Genomic DNA, 15,843 nt, shown 5'->3' with positions numbered 1-15,843 from the left:
CATAAATCCCTGAAGGCAGCAGGGCAGGTAGATAAGGTGGTTAAAAAGGCATATGGGATACTTGCCTTTATTAGCCGAGGCATAGAATATAAGAGCAGGGAGGTTATGATGGAGCTGTACAAAACATTGGTTAGGCCACAGCTGGAATATTGTGTGCAGTTCTGGTCGCCACACTATAGGAAGGATGTGATTGCATTGGAGAGGGTGCAGAGGAGATTCACCAGGATGTTACCTGGGCAGGAACGCTTCAGCTATGAAGAGAGTCTGGACAGGCTGGGGTTGTTTTCCTTAGAGCAGAGAAGGCTGAGGGGGGACCTGATTGAGGTGTACAAAATTATGAGGGGCATAGATAGGGTAGATAGAAAGGAACTTTTCCCCTTAGTAGAGGGGTCAATAACCAGGGGGCATAGTTTCAAGGTAAGGGGCAGGAGGTTTAGAGGGGGTTTGAGGAGAAACTTTTTCACCCAGAGGATGGTTGGAATCTGGAACTCACTGCCTGAAAGGGTGGTAGAGGCCGGAAGCCTCACAACATTCAAGAAGTATTTAGATGAGCACTTGAAACGCCATAGCATACAAGGCTACGGACCAGGTGCTGGAAAATGGGATTAGAATAGACAGGGCTTGATGGCCGGCGCGGACATGATGGGCCAAAGGGCCTCTTTCTGTGCTGTATAACTCTATGACTCAATGAACATATGCAATGCCTAATCTGCAGAAGAAGCAATGAATAGGCATGTGTATAGATCATATAGCTTCCTAGCTGAGTGTCAGCAACACAACTAGAGAAACTTCACTTAATCAGCTTGGCTCAGTGGTGGCACTCTCACCTCTTAGTCAAAAGGACACGGGTTCAGGTCGCACTCCAGGACTTGAGCACATGATCTTAACTGACACTTCAGTGCAGTAAGTGTTTAAGATGCCACCTTTCAGATGAAATTTTAAACCAAGGTACAGTCTGCCTGGTCAGGTGTATGCAAAAGATTCCATGGTACTACTTCAGTGTTGTTCAATACATTAACTACTAGCCACATGTGGCTAATTGGGAATCCAAATGCGGCTAATTGCATTTCTCATTAGTTAATAAAAATGAGTAAGAGGCACCATTGTTAGGCATGTGATCGCAATACTCACATTTGCACGGCGTATGCATGTGTACTTTAACTTTTTTGTGCATTTGTTGGTAAAATGGTAAGATGTAAAGCAGAGAGTGAGTGGTTATTTTTTAAATCGTGCAAGTGCTTTACATTCCTTGATTACTGGATAGTGGTAGATGTCTGTTAAGTACATTTACCTGTGTTGTGTAAGTGTATGTAAGGTGTTTTCTACTGAAATTTGTGGCTAAAACGGTGTCACCTGTGGCTAGTCCGTGATTTTTGTTGGACAACACCACACTATTTGAAGAAAAATGGAGTTCTTCCAGTTCCCAGCCAAAACCACCATAACAGATTAACTGGTCATTAATCTCAGTTGCCTTTTGTGGGACCTTGTGCACAAATTGGTTGTCATGCTTGCCTTTAAAACAAGTGTGGCTACATTTCAAAAGTAATACATTAGATTTGAAGCCCTTTGGGATATCCTGAGGAACTGAACTTCCACGCCTCCTCTAGATAGCCAATGCACTTCTTAGCATTCAAGAATCTGTGCTCATAGGGAAATATGAAAGTGTGCACACAGTCAAATATTACAGTTACTCCAGGCAGCATGCCTTTTGATCAACAGGATTAGGCTTGTATCTTTGATGTCATTGATGATTAAAGAGTCTCAACAAAGAGTACTGTGTTTTGTTTCATAAATATATCATTGTTTCATGGAAATCTAAATGACAATAATGGGGTTATATGATATAATGGGCAAGTGCTCCACAGTTTGCTTACCACATGAAGTAATATCAATTTGTTTCAAGCCAGTACATAGCTCTGCCTATTACCTTGGTACTAAGTCCTGCCAACCAGCTTTGTAATATGGCACTTACGTAGCTTGTTGCATTCAATTACAAACAAGGTAATGACTGAGACTCCCAAGACATGCACTCAGTTATCACCTTGTGTGCATTAACCATGCTACTGTAGTTTGGCATTTAGTTGTGAAACTGTGAGTTTGAGGCAAAATCCAATACTGAACATATCTCTGGTATTTTGAACATGGCAAAAGTAACAGTTTAGCCATCAGCAAGCAGTGTTCAAAGCAAATGATTTTTAAAAAATAAATTAGCCATCCAAACGAAATATAAATTTGGCAATCAAACAATTAAAAGAAATTGGCATTTTTGTACTACATTTGTAACATGCTACACTCTTACAAAAACAAAATAATGCCAGGGAAGATAGTGATGTAAGAAAACTACAAGGCACTTGGCCTGAGTATTAAACAAGGCTGTTTTTCAACATGGAGATCTAGTTATGTCCTTCACTAGTTCCTGTTAAAGAATGTCCTGCACAAGCTGGGCCCATGCCTGAGTATTTATACTCTCCCTGGACAGCGCCACCAGCAGGCCGCCCAGTATTATTATATAAGTCATTTTCACATGAATGACAAGATTCATGTCAGAGAGTATAGCCATTAAAGAAGCATCCTTTCAGCATGGAGCATCGTAAATTACTGGCCCTGAAATTGCAGCCTCCCTGTCGGCGTAATCCATTTCAAAGACCCTGCAACTTCCGGGTTTCCGCATGCGTTTGCGCATGTGTGAAATTTGGAACTTGCGACCTGTCAAGGTATGCCTTGACAGATCATCCGAACCGACTGGAAACACAGTATTGCTGCCGCAGAGTTAGGCTATTTGCCCAACAACTGCCCAGCAATTGCCCACAAAACTCTTACAGCTGATAAAAGCAGGCGTAGAGCTTGCTTTCATCAGCATAAGGGTCTATATAAGGCTTAAATAAAACATTTCAAAGTAAAAAAATGAAGCACATACACTTTAAATTCGTTTATGCAAATATTGGCCCGGATTAAGATGTTTAAAATTATTTATCAAAAAAATTAATTTTTTTATTGAGGTTGGTGCAATGAAGGGACATATGAATAAAATTGAAACTCAGTACATGTATAATCATTAGGATTCTGTAAATTGTATAATTATTTGGGGATTCCATTGCATATCATTAGAGTATTCCTATCATAAATGATTGCAATGGAATCCTCCTTTGTGATTGGAGGACCGAGCCCACGTGCTCTCAGGGACGCTTCCGAACCGCCTGCGTCCCTGGAATCCATGGGCCTTTATGCTACCGTACGCCTGGAGGCCCGAGATCGCAACTCTACGCAGCCGGGGCGTCTGGAGGTAGGTTCGTAAAGGTTTTGCAGGTCGGAGGCATACTCCAGAGGTACGCCACCGACCGCAATTTCTAGCCCAATAACCTTTTTCTCAGACTGCTGGCCAACTCTATATTTCGCACAATTCTATATACAATGCATATATATTATTTATAGTTACAGCTATGTAAGAGAGGGGGCATTGCTTAGCAAAAAACGGTGGGACTATACATTTCTGCCAGTGTAAATAACACTGAGCAGGAAGGGGTTATGAGAGGAATCAGTACACAATCTCCCACAATAAATGCAGTGTATGTGTAGTGGTTCTTATAAAATTGTGGTTTGTGATAAGAATATAAATGCTGCCTTAAATTGATATCAGGCTCTAGTTATAGAAATCACTGCAGATGGTCTCAGAAGCAATATGCGGCATTTGACTTCTAAGAAGAAGAAATTTTATAGGTTTCCTTAATTCTGTTTCAAAACATCTTTCAGCCAAGTACTACAACAAGCAATATTGCTTTTATAATGAAGTGAAATGTATATTGTGTATATAAAAACATGTTGCAGTAGATCTTGACTTTGTGCGATAGTATAAAATGGCTAATCGAGAGTCTGCAGCATGTTTTACCTCTCTACCGATTGACTTCAATGGAAGTAAAAGTCGGGAGAGAGGTAAAAAGGGCTGCCGACTCGCTATCACCCATATTACACTATCGCACAAAGTCAAGATCTACCACATTGTCCCTTACAGCAAAGCAAGTGGAAATGAAAAAATAGTACCGTTGTTTTCAAAACAATCAACATAAAACAATATTTTAAATATTTTATAGACATGTACTTATGCAATACTGACTGCTCAGCCAAGAAGGCTACTTGGCCAACACACAACTCATCGTATCCATAAAAGCTTGTACTTTTCTGGTGCGTCTTAATTTATTCCAGAATCTACTGACCTTAAAGATATTTTAAAATATAAAATTATGACCAAAGTTCCAATCCCAGTGTGTCAAATGACATTCAGACTCCTCATTCACACAGCATCCCTGATGATACATTTTGAGTGCTACTCCTGTTTTGTCTGTGGGAGGGACGACTAATTGGTCAGGGTGTAAATTATTTCAGCTCATCCCTTTCCACATTACTGAAGAGCACATTACAATAGCTCCACAGAGATACAGCTTTGATTGTGTCTGTGGAAATGTCTATGGACTGAGCACTCCCAGTTCGCCGTTTCTTTAACCTCTCAGTCCTGAATTGGAGTCAAGCACAGACTGATAGGATTAAAACCAGTTTTTTCTATAAACTATAAGGCCTAGAAATTCGGTGGGCTTTGCGCCCAGTTATAGCCCAAAGAGGGCTTCTGCGCCAGTAGGGGTGGTAGCGCTGATTTTGAGGGCCGCGGTAATGGCGGCGGTAGCCGGTAGCGCTGCGCCGGCACCGATGACGTCATCGGTGTGCGCAGTGCCCCGGTTCCGCCCCGCCCCCCATCTTCAGTAGCGGCCGCCTCTGCCGTGGCGGCCGCTAACAACATCGGGAGACCGGGTCCTTACTGCAGCCTTAGCGGGGCGCTTTAAGGTGGAGGTGCGGCCGGCCGCTTTTTCGGCGGCCGCCTGCCCGCACCTCCTTCCCCGGCCTCCTCCACCCCCCCCCCGCGGCATTGCCGGCTGGTTTCCGTGGAGCCCGGCACTTCTCTGTTGTGCCGGGCTCTTTTGCTGGCTCTCGCGATCGGGGCTCCGGCCGTTGCAGGCACCTCCTCCTTAAGAGAAGGAGGACGCCTGCAGTACAGCAGCCTGCCGCACCGCATCGGGTGGCGCAGCGGCACCGGGAGCGCTGAAATTCACTTTCAGCGCCCCAAGCGGGGGCGGGCACACCCTGGAACAGCGCCCGGTTCCGCCTTGGGGCGCTAAAAGTGAATATGGGATGGGCGCAACTGGCTCCGCGGCCAGCGCAAAATTTTCGGCGCAAACGAGCTGGCGGGGCTATACCCAATTTCTAGGCCTAAGTGTCTTAATTTATTGGTTGTCGAAAAAGAAAGACTTGTATTTATATAGCATCTTTCACAACTTCAAGATGTCCCAAAGCACTTTACAGCCAATTAAGTACTTTTGAAGTGTAATCTGAGAACATGAAAAGCACTGGGTAAGCTTATATTCCCTAGAGTTTAGAAGAATGAGAGGTGATCTCATCAAAACATATAAAATTCTTAAAGGGCTTGACAGGGTGGATGCTGGGAGGATGTTTCCCCTACCTGGGGAGTCTAGAACCAGGGGTCACAGTCTCAGAATAAGGGGTCGGTAATTTAGGGCTGAGATCAGGAGAAATTTTTTCACTCAAAGGGTTGTGAATTTTTGGAATTCTCTACCCCAGAGAGTTGTGGATGCTCAGTCATTGTGTATATTCAAGACAGAGATCAATAGATTTTTGGATACGAAGGGAATCAAGAAATATCAGGGTAGTGCGGGAAGTTGAGGTAAAAGACCAGCCAGGATCTTATTAACTGGCCGAGCATGCTTGAAGGGCCGAATGCCCTACTCCTGCTCCTGTTTCTTATGTAAGTACAAGTTCTTTCATTTTTTCTTAAAAATAAGGACTTGAATTTATGTAACAAATTTCATGACCTCAGGTCATCCCAAAGTGCTTTACAACTAGCCAATGAAGTACTTTTGAAGTGTCGTCCCTGTTGTAGTGTAGGAAACGCGGCAGCCAATTTGCACACAGCAAGGTCCCACAAATAGCAATGTGTTACAGATCAGATCATCTGTTTTAGTGGTTCTGGTTGAGGGCCAAGACACCGGGGAGAACTCCCCTGCTCTTCTTCGAAATAGTGCCATTCTTATGCAAAATTCATTTGAGCACACTCAACCTGGTAGTTAGTGGGAGAAATGCACAGCACAAATCTGTTGGTTGATAGGTCCTAAGTCAGAAAAAGTAGTAGTACTGTATCAGCACCTTGAGATATGTTCAATTTAATGGGAACAGTCATTTAAACATGAGGGTGCATGGAAAGCGCTTATGTGGCCCACAAAGACATGGACACCCGTGCAGGAGGGGTGCTCTTCTGAAGTGAAGATGGATTCATATTACTGGGGTGGTGTAAAGGAATCTACATTGCATCGAAAATACAACTATTCCTAACTTGGAAGCACTTGATTTCCAGAGAGAGCAAAAAATTGTTTTTGGCGCGGGGGGGGCGGTGGGGGGGGGGGGGGGTGGAGGTGGAAGAAGTGGGGGGAGAATGTTCTGACTCCTTGAAAAACAAAAAAGGTAACCTTTTCTTTCCCCAAAAGTGAAAAATAAGTCATAAGTGTAGAGAACAGACAACATAATCACAGTCAATTTGATACAGTCTGCAAGATTAGTTTGATTACTGCATATTTTGTAGAAATTTCAGCTAATCTACTTTAACAATACAACAGAAAGGTCTGCTGGGTGACTTATCCTTAACTATTTTGTGGTCTGTTTCTGAGAGCATTAGCATATGTATGCAAATCATTCTGAATTATTGCAGTGTAAGATGGTCCTTTATTAATGGTGGTCCCTGTGATTGATAAGTTGGATAACTGATAGTAACAATTCACATAAATTCTGCTGACAAATCATCATTTCTGGAAGCTTTTCACGGTTGGGTAATAAAAGGATACCAAGTTAAAGCTACTGCAATCAAGGCTGTATGGCAAGTTAATAAGTGAAAGGATTCCACGCTGTTTATATATTACACTTCAGGCTGTAATTAACTCAACTTTGATTTTGGAGTACTTTGGTTGTTATCACCTCAGACAGGCTTTTGGAAGAACTTGTGGAGAAAACCAACGCTATTAATAGTACAGATCTAATTTGGTAAGTATACTGTTCCATCTTGAGCGCAGTTCAAAAGGTTCTGAAGTAAAAATGTACTTGGGTATTTCTGTATTTACAGGCTGTTCATCTGGGTTGCTTATTCTGAGCAATAATATTTGGTACATTTTTAGGTGGACATAGACAGACAAACAATCAACTGCAAATCATCACAACAAACTTCCAGTGATTCTGTTACAATCGTTGACTACTCAGTATGGGGGTCTTTGTACATCAACTGAAAGGAGGATCCTTACAGCTAATGTCAATCATGATAATTTGCTTGAGCAAAAATAGAGAAAATGAAAATAACCTGCCCTTGCCAGCTGCACAGTGTAAAGGATACTGGATAGGAGAGTGATTTCCCAGAAGTAATTTAATCCCGGGATTCAGATGATGGACGCAAATTGTTTGAGCTTCTTTCTGGTGGTTTATGCAACATCTGAATCCTTCAAATGAGTTGACTGTCTGGTAATCACTTCCACATATCAATTATTGTCTCCATTTATTTCTATTTATTTACTTTGCTGGAACCTATCAATGGATATAAAAATCATTCTTTCACTGGTACATCGTCACAACATTCTAACATCACAAAATCACACACTCATGAGGAACCTTGTTAGCCTGATTGCTCATATCACATTTATCATTACATAGGATTACATGGGATATACGGCACAGAAACAGTTCACTCGGCCCAACCAGTCCATGCCGGCGTTTATGCTCCACTCGAGCCTCCTCCCGTCTTTCCTCATCTAAATCTATCAGCGTAACCCTCTATTCCCTTTTCCCTCATATGTTTGTCCAGCCTCCCCTTAAATGCATCTATACTATTCACTTCAACCACTCCCTGTGGTAGCGAGTTCCACATTCTCACCACTCTTTGGGTAAAGAAGCTTCTTCTGAATTCCTTATTGGATTTTTTGGTGACTATCTTATATTATATATTATTAAAGCTGGTTATAACAAGTCTTCATATACAAGATTAATACTTTTTACTCGCTCTGTTCAAGGAGAACCATGTTGCATGTGTTACAGTTTGTTGTAGTTGCTTTCTAGAACATTCTACTTCATCCTAAAAATGACCTGAAAATGGAATAAAAACATTTCCTTGTTTGATTCTAAGAAACTAAAGTATTCATTTTGCCACACAGAATCTTACAGACTTCTCATTGCTGTCACTGGAGAATAAAGAAAAGGGGAAAAAAGCCACACAGAGATTAATAGTTCTGTCCCTGAATGATTATAGATCTCTTTACATGCTGTGTCTCTGTTCAATAGGAAGTCATTTCATTGTAGGCTTGCTATGTATTGATTTATCTATTGTCTGGTAGAGTTCATGTGCGGTTAACTTTTGCATTGGTATCTCAGTACAGATCATCTCCCTGTAAGTATAAAGTGGAGTAGATTCAGCAAAAGTTTTTCCAAATAGTTATTTTCGCTGGACTGCCAGGTTTTCTGCAGTCTGTTTAGAGCAATATTTAACATGTCAACAGCTAGTCATTAGTGACTGTGCTGCAAAACTTCAGGTATTTGTGAACAGAACTTATTGTACACACCCCAGTGGCTCTTTTGCTGCAGCCTTAAGACTTCTATTCAGTGGACCTAAGTTTGAATCCCAACCTCGTCTAATATTTAGCAGGTAATTTTACAAGTCAGTGCTGTTAGCTTGGTGCCTAGCCCACAGCCAGCACAAGTGGAAATTCAAGTATGCTCTGCCCACAGTTTTCTGACCATTCATTTTAATTGTGAGCAGCGCATTCCTAACAGGAACATAGGAACAGGAATAGACCATTCTGCCCCTGAGCCTGTTCGTCCATTCAATTAGATCATGGCTGATCTGGATCTCAGCTTCATTTACCTGCCTTGAATCCATGGGCTAGATTTTCAGTATAGACAGTTTTGGGGTGCTAACCTTAGCGCCCACCCGAAGTTAGCGCCCGCCCCAAAGTAGCACCCCATTGCCGGAAATTCAGTGGCTTCGCCCTAAGAGGTTGGTGGAGCGCTAAAAGAGGCGTTCCACTACTATCTTTAGGCGCTAAGCCGGCGGTGCAGAGCGCAACACCCGAGCTCGGGCGCAGCGCACGGCAGACACTCTGGTGCCAGTGAGCTCTTAAAGGGGAAGGGTGCATGTGTTTTTTTCAAAGGCAGAGTCTGGGGGGGAGAGGAGGAGGAAGAGGAAGGAGGAAGGAGGAAGGAGAGGAAGAGGAAGAGGAAGAGGAAGAGGAGGAGGAAGAGGAAGAGGAGGAGGAGGAGGAGGAGGAGGAGGAGGCGGCGGCGGCGGCGGCGGCGGCGGCCAGAAACATAAATACACCGTTCACAACAACACACTGGATCCTTCCACACAACACATGCAGACTGCCTTGTATAGTGCCCTTTAATTTGCGCTCCCCAGGGTGTGTTGCGTTCCATTTTACAAACGCTCTGGACGCCAGCCGCACAATGGGGCGGTCCGACTGAAGTTTGGATTCGGGGCGGCCAAAGGGCGTTGCACGAGGATGTGACGTCATTTTCTGCGCGCGCATCCGGGCGGCCGCTAAACTTTGCGCCGGCGCTAACGGGCAACTTAATTTGGGGCGGGGCGCAAACTGCCCTGCGCCCGGGCGCTACACGCATAGCGCCCGAAAATCACTTCTCTTAAGGCGCTAACTGCTGGCGCAAGCAACTGAAAATCTAGCCCCATATCCCTTAAAGTGTCAGCTGTGGCTCAGTTGGTAGCACATTCACCTCTGAGTCAGAAGGTTGTGGGTTGTGTGAGCACATAAAGCTAGGCTGACACTCCAGTGCAGTGCTGAGGGAGTGCTGCACTGTCGGAGGTGACGTTAAACTGAGGCCCCTCTGCTCTCTCAGGTGGACGTAAAAGACCCATGGCACTATTTCAAAGAAGAGCAGGGGAGTTATCCCCAGTGTCCTGGCCAATACTTATCCCTCAGCCAACGTAACAAAATAAACAGATTATCTGGTCATTATCACATTGCTGTTTGTGGGAGCTTGCTGAGTGCAAATCGGCTGCTGCGTTTCCCACATTACAACAGTGACTCCACTTCAAAAGTACTTCATTGGCTGTAAACCGCTTTAAGGCGTCCGTTGGTCGTGAAAGGTGCTATATAAATGCAAGTCTTTCTTTTTTCTTTTACCTAAAAAAAAATTCCAGTATGCGCTGCCAGGAGCAACACACACTCGTAAAATCACCCTTTGACTCAGCTTCTCTCAGTGACTATGTTTCAGTAAAGAAATGAAACCATTAATGCGACTATCTACATTGCACACGGCACTGAAGAGCTATAAATGCCTGGCAGTGCATTACCAGGCAGTAATTCAATCAAGCAGTTCTGCTGACATTCTTGAACTGCTCAAGCTTCACTGTCAATGTGCTCGATTGAATTACTGCCTTGAGCGCAATGATGTAATGCATTGCTAACCATTTATTATATTATATATAGATTATTGTAGAGTATTTCTCTGATCTAGTGTAGTATTTCTGAGTAAATCTATATTGTGTATTTCCCAGCTACCTTATGTGAACTTGAGAATACCTTAACAGGATGCAGAAGCTGAAGATAGTGAATTCATAACTACTGTTGAAGCATGCCCACCCATACCACCTTAAAAATATCAACTTATTCTATTCTTTATTTAAATCTCAAAGGACGAAAATCATAGGTAGCTGTTCTTTACAATAAAGATTTGAAAATAGAAAGATGCAGAAATCAGTGATATTTTCATGCATTTATTATTTGTCCTAATTCACCTCTCACAAATAGTACTTAATGGGCAGTGACTTGATAATAGTGTCATGCTCTAGAATTATTTCAACGTTGTCCTTTAAGTTCAGTGAAAAGCCATGCACTCCTAAAATGAGCAGAGCAGAGCATAGTTTGAGATACTGTCCACTGGTGTGAAAGCATACCATAACACCCAAGTTGATGGTTATCCCACACTCCTGAATGAAATGGAAGGACGTAAGAACATAAGAAGTAGGAGCAGAAGTAGGCCATACGGCCCCTCGGGCCTGCTCCGCCATTCAATAGGATCATGGCTGATCTGAATCTAGACTCACGTCCACTTCCCTGCCCTCTCCCCGTAACCCCTAATTCCCTTATCTGCTAGGAAACTGTCTATCTCCATTTTAAATTTATTTAATGTTGCAGCTTCCACAGCTCTCTGGGGTAGCAAATTCCATAGATTTACCACCCTCTGAGTGAAGAGGTTTCTCCTCATCTCAGTTTTGAAAGGGCAGCCCCTTATTCTTAGATTACGCCCCCTAGTTCTAGTCTCACACATCAGTGGAAACATCCTCCCCGCATCCACCCGATCAAGCCCCCTCACAATCTTATATGTTTCGATAAGTTCGCCTCTCATTCTTCTGAACTCCAATGAGTAGAGTCCCAACCTACTCAACCTTTCCTCATACGTCAACCCCCTCATCTCCGGAAACAACCGAGTGAACCTTCTCTGAACCGCCTCGAGAGCAAGTATATCTTTTCTTAAATATGGAAACCAAAACTGCACGCAGTATTCCAGGTGTGGCCTCACCAATACCCTATATAACTGCAGCAAGACTTCCCTGTTTTTATACTCCATCCCCCTTGCAATAAAAGCCAAGATTCCATTGGCCTTCCTGATCACCTGCTGCACCTGTATACTAACTTTTTGTGTTTCATGCACCAGGACCCCCAGATCGCTTTGTACTGTAGCACTTTGCAGTTTCTCTCCATTTAGATAATAACTTGCTCTTTCATTTATTCTACCAAAGTGCATAACCTCATACTTTCCAACATTATATTGCATCTGCCAAATCTCTGCCCATTCACTTAGCCTGTCTATGTCCTTTTGCAGGTTTTTTATGTCATCCTCACTCATTGCTTTCCCTCCCATCTTTGTATCGGCAGCAAACTTGGATATGTTGCACTCGGTCCCTTCCTCCAAATCGTTAATATAGATTGTAAAGAGTTGGGGTCCCAGCACTGACCCCTGCGGAACACCACGAGTTACTGATTGCCAGCCCAAGAATGAACCATTTATCCCAACTCTTTGTTTTCTGTTAGATAGCCAATTTTCCACCCATGCCAGTATATTACCCCCATCCCGTGATTTCTTATCTTGATCAGTAATCTTTTGTGTGGAACCTTGTCAAATGCCTTTTGGAAGTCCAAATACACTACATCCACTGGTTCCCCTTTATCCACCCTGTATGTTACATCCTCAAAGAATTCGAGCAAATTTGTCAAACATGACTTCCCCTTCATAAAACCATGCTGACTCTGTCCTATTAAATTATGTTTATCCAAATGCTCTGTTACTGTTTCCTTAATAATGGACTCCAACATTTTGCCAACCACAGATGTTAGGCTAACTGGTCTATAGTTTCCAGCTTTTTGTCTACTTCCCTTCGTAAATAAGGGTGTTACATTAGCAGTTTTCCAATCTGCCGGGACCTTTCCTGAGTCCAGGGAGTTCTGGAAAATAATCACCAATGCATCCACAATCCCTACCGCCACTTCTCTGAAGACCCTTGGATGTAGGCCATCAGGTCCGGGGGATTAATCTGCCTTAAGTCCCATTATTTTACTGAGTACCATCTCCTTAGTGATTTTAATCATCTTTAGCTCCCCCCCCCCCCCCATTGCCCCCTGTTTGTCCAGTGTTGGGATATTTTTAGTGTCCTCTACTGTAAAGACTGATACAAAATATTTGTTCAGCGTCTTTGCCATCTCCATGTTCCCCACCACTAGTTTCCCGGTCCCATCCTCCAAGGGACCAACGTTCACTTTAGCCACCCTTTTTCTTTTTATATAGCTGTAGAAACTCTTGCTGTCTGTTTTTATATTTTTTGCTAGTTTACTTTCATAATCTATCTTCCCTTTTTTAATTAATCTTTTAGTTATTGTTTGCTGGCTTTTAAATGCTTCCCAATATTCTATCCTCCCACTAGATTTGGCTACTTTATACGCCCTTGTTTTCAGTCGGATACTATCCTTTATTACTTTACTAAGCCACGGATGGCTGTCTTTTCTTTTACTCCCCTTTTTCCTCAGTGGAATATATTTATCTTGAAAGATGTGAAATATCTCCTTGAATGTAGACCACTGCTCTTGTACCGTCTTACACTTTAATCTGTTTTCCCAGTCCACTTTAGTCAATTCTACTCTCATACCTTCATAGTCTCCTTTATTTAAGCTCAGTATGCTGGCTTGAGATCCAACTCTCTCACCCTCAAACTGAATTTGGAATTCAACCATATTATGGTCACTCATTCCAAGGGGATCCTTTACTAGGACATTTTTTATTAATCCTGTTTCATTACACAGGACCAGATCTAAGATTGCCTGTCCCCTGGTTGGTTCAGTTACATACTGCTCAAGGAACCCGTCCCTAATACACTCTATGAACTCTTTCTCAAGGCTGCCATGCCCAATTTGATTAGTCCAGTCAATATGAAAGTTAAAATCCCCCATGATTATAGCTGTTCCCTTATTACAAGTGTAATGTATGTACCTTAAGAGAGGAACTATCTTTTACAGCAGCTGTATACTGCAGTACCAGTAGTGACCACACCTGTATATAACACCGTGTAGTAATTTGTACAGTTAGTTCCAGCATACCCTCTGTTCAGTAAACACCTGTTATTGTTGTACGAGGCCCCTTGGGTCGGAGCGATCATAATATGATCGAATTCTTCATTAATATGGAGAATGAAATAGTTGACTCAGAGACAAGGGTCCTCAATTTAAATAAAGGAAACTACGATGGTCTGAGGAGCGAGTTGGGTAGGATTGATTGGGGAATGGCACTCAAAGGGTTGACGGTGGATAGGCAATGGCAAACATTCAAAGACCGAATGGATGAGCTACAGAATTTGTTCATCCCAGTTTGGCATAAAAATAAAACAAAAAAGGTGACTCAACCGTGGCTAACAAGGGAAATTAGGGATAGCATAAGATCCAAGGAGAGGACATATAAATTGGCTAGAAAAAACAATAATCCTGAGGATTGGGAGCAGTTTAGGAATCAACAAAGGAGGACAAAGGGATTAATTAAGAAAGGGAAAATAGAATATGAGAGTAAGCTTTCAGGGAACATAAAAACTGACTGTAAAAGCTTTTATAGATATGTGAAGAGAAAAAGATTGGTGAAGTCAAGCATAGGTCCCTTACAGTCAGAATCAGGGGAATTTATAATGGGAAACAAGGAAATGGCAGACCAACTAAATACATACTTTGGTTCTGTCTTCACAAAGGAGGACACAAATAACCGCCCAGAGATGTCAGGGAACATAGGATCTGATGAAAGGGAGGAACTGAAAGAAATCAGTATTTGTAGGGAAATGGTGTTAGGAAAATTGATGGGACTGAAGGCTGATAAATCCCCAGGGCCTGATGGTCTACATCCCAGGGTATTTAAGGAAGTGGCCCTAGAGATAATAGATGCATTGCTGGTCATCTTCCAGAACTCGATAGACTCTGGAACGGTACCCATGGATTGGAGGGTAGCTAATGTTACCCCACTATTCAAAAAAGGTGGTAGAGAAAAAGCGGGGAATTATAGACCGGTAAGCCTGACATCGGTAGTGGGGAAAATGTTGGAGTCTATTATAAAAGATGTAATAGCAGAGCACTTGGAAAGCAGTGACAGGATCGGGCAAAGTCAACATGGATTTACAAAAGGTAAATCATGCTTGACTAATCTACTGGAATTCTTTGAGGATGTAACTGGTAAAATAGATAAGGGACAACCAGTGGATGTGGTATATTTGGACTTTCAGAAGGCTTTCGATAGGTCTCACATAAGAGATTAGCGTGCAAAATTAAGGCACATGGGATTGGGGGCAAGGTATTGACTTGGATAGAGAACTGGTTGGCGGACAGAAAGCAAAGAGTTGGAATAAACGGGTCGTTTTCCGAGTGGCAGGCATTGACTAGTGGGGTACCGCAAGGATCAGTCCTAGGACCCCAGCTATTCACAATATATATTAGTGATCTGGACGAGGGAATTGGATGTAATATCTCCAAATTTGCAGACGAAACAAAGCTTGGTGGGAGGGTAAGCTGTGAGGAGGATGTCGTGAAACTCCAGTACGATTTGGACAGGTTAGGTGATTGGGCAGAAACATGGCAAATGCACTATAATGTGGATAAATGTGAGGCTATCCACTTTGGTGGCAAAAACAGGAAGGCAGATTATTATCTGAATGGCAATAGATTGGGAGAAGGGGAAGTGCAAAGAGACCTGGGTGTTATTGTGCACCAGTCGCTGAAGGTAAGCATGTAGGTGCAGCAGGCGGTTAAGAAGGCAAATGGTATGCTGGCCTTCGTAGCAAGAGGGTTTAAGTACAGGAACAAGGATGTCTTGCTACAGTTGTACAGGGCCTTGGTGAGACCGCACCTTGAGTACTGTGTGCAGTTTTGGTCACCTTACCTGAGGAAGGACGTTCTTGCCATGGAGGGAGTGCAGCGAAGATTCACCAGGCTGATACCTGGGATGGCAGGAATGACGTATGAGGAGAGATTGTGTCGATTGGGCTTATACTCACTGGAGTTTAGAAAATTGAGAGGGGATCTCATCGAAACCTATAAAATTCTGTCAGGTTTGGACAGACTAGATGCAGGAAGGATGTTTCTGATGGCCGGGGAGTCCAGAACCAGGGGTCATAGTCTAAGGATAAGGGGTAAGCCATTTAGGACTGAAACGAGGAGGAACTTCTTCACTCAGAGAGTGGTGAGCCTGTGGAATTCTCTGCCACAGAGG

At 43.0% G+C, this 15,843-nt stretch overlaps 1 protein-coding gene across 2 annotated transcripts in view; it reads right to left on the bottom strand.

The window, feature by feature from the left end:
• Positions 1 to 15,843, bottom strand: part of thsd7ba (thrombospondin, type I, domain containing 7Ba) — a 1,218,118-nt gene that overhangs the window by 725,941 nt on the left and 476,334 nt on the right. The window lies entirely within an intron of this gene.

The sequence above is a fragment of the Somniosus microcephalus genome, chromosome 4 (genome assembly GCF_052327205.1).
Source record: "Somniosus microcephalus isolate GS21.2 chromosome 4, FLI_Smic_1.0, whole genome shotgun sequence".
NCBI lineage: Eukaryota > Metazoa > Chordata > Chondrichthyes > Squaliformes > Somniosidae > Somniosus > Somniosus microcephalus.
The sequence above is the reverse complement of the archived record's forward strand: the minus strand, read 5'-3'. Positions and strand labels throughout refer to the sequence as shown.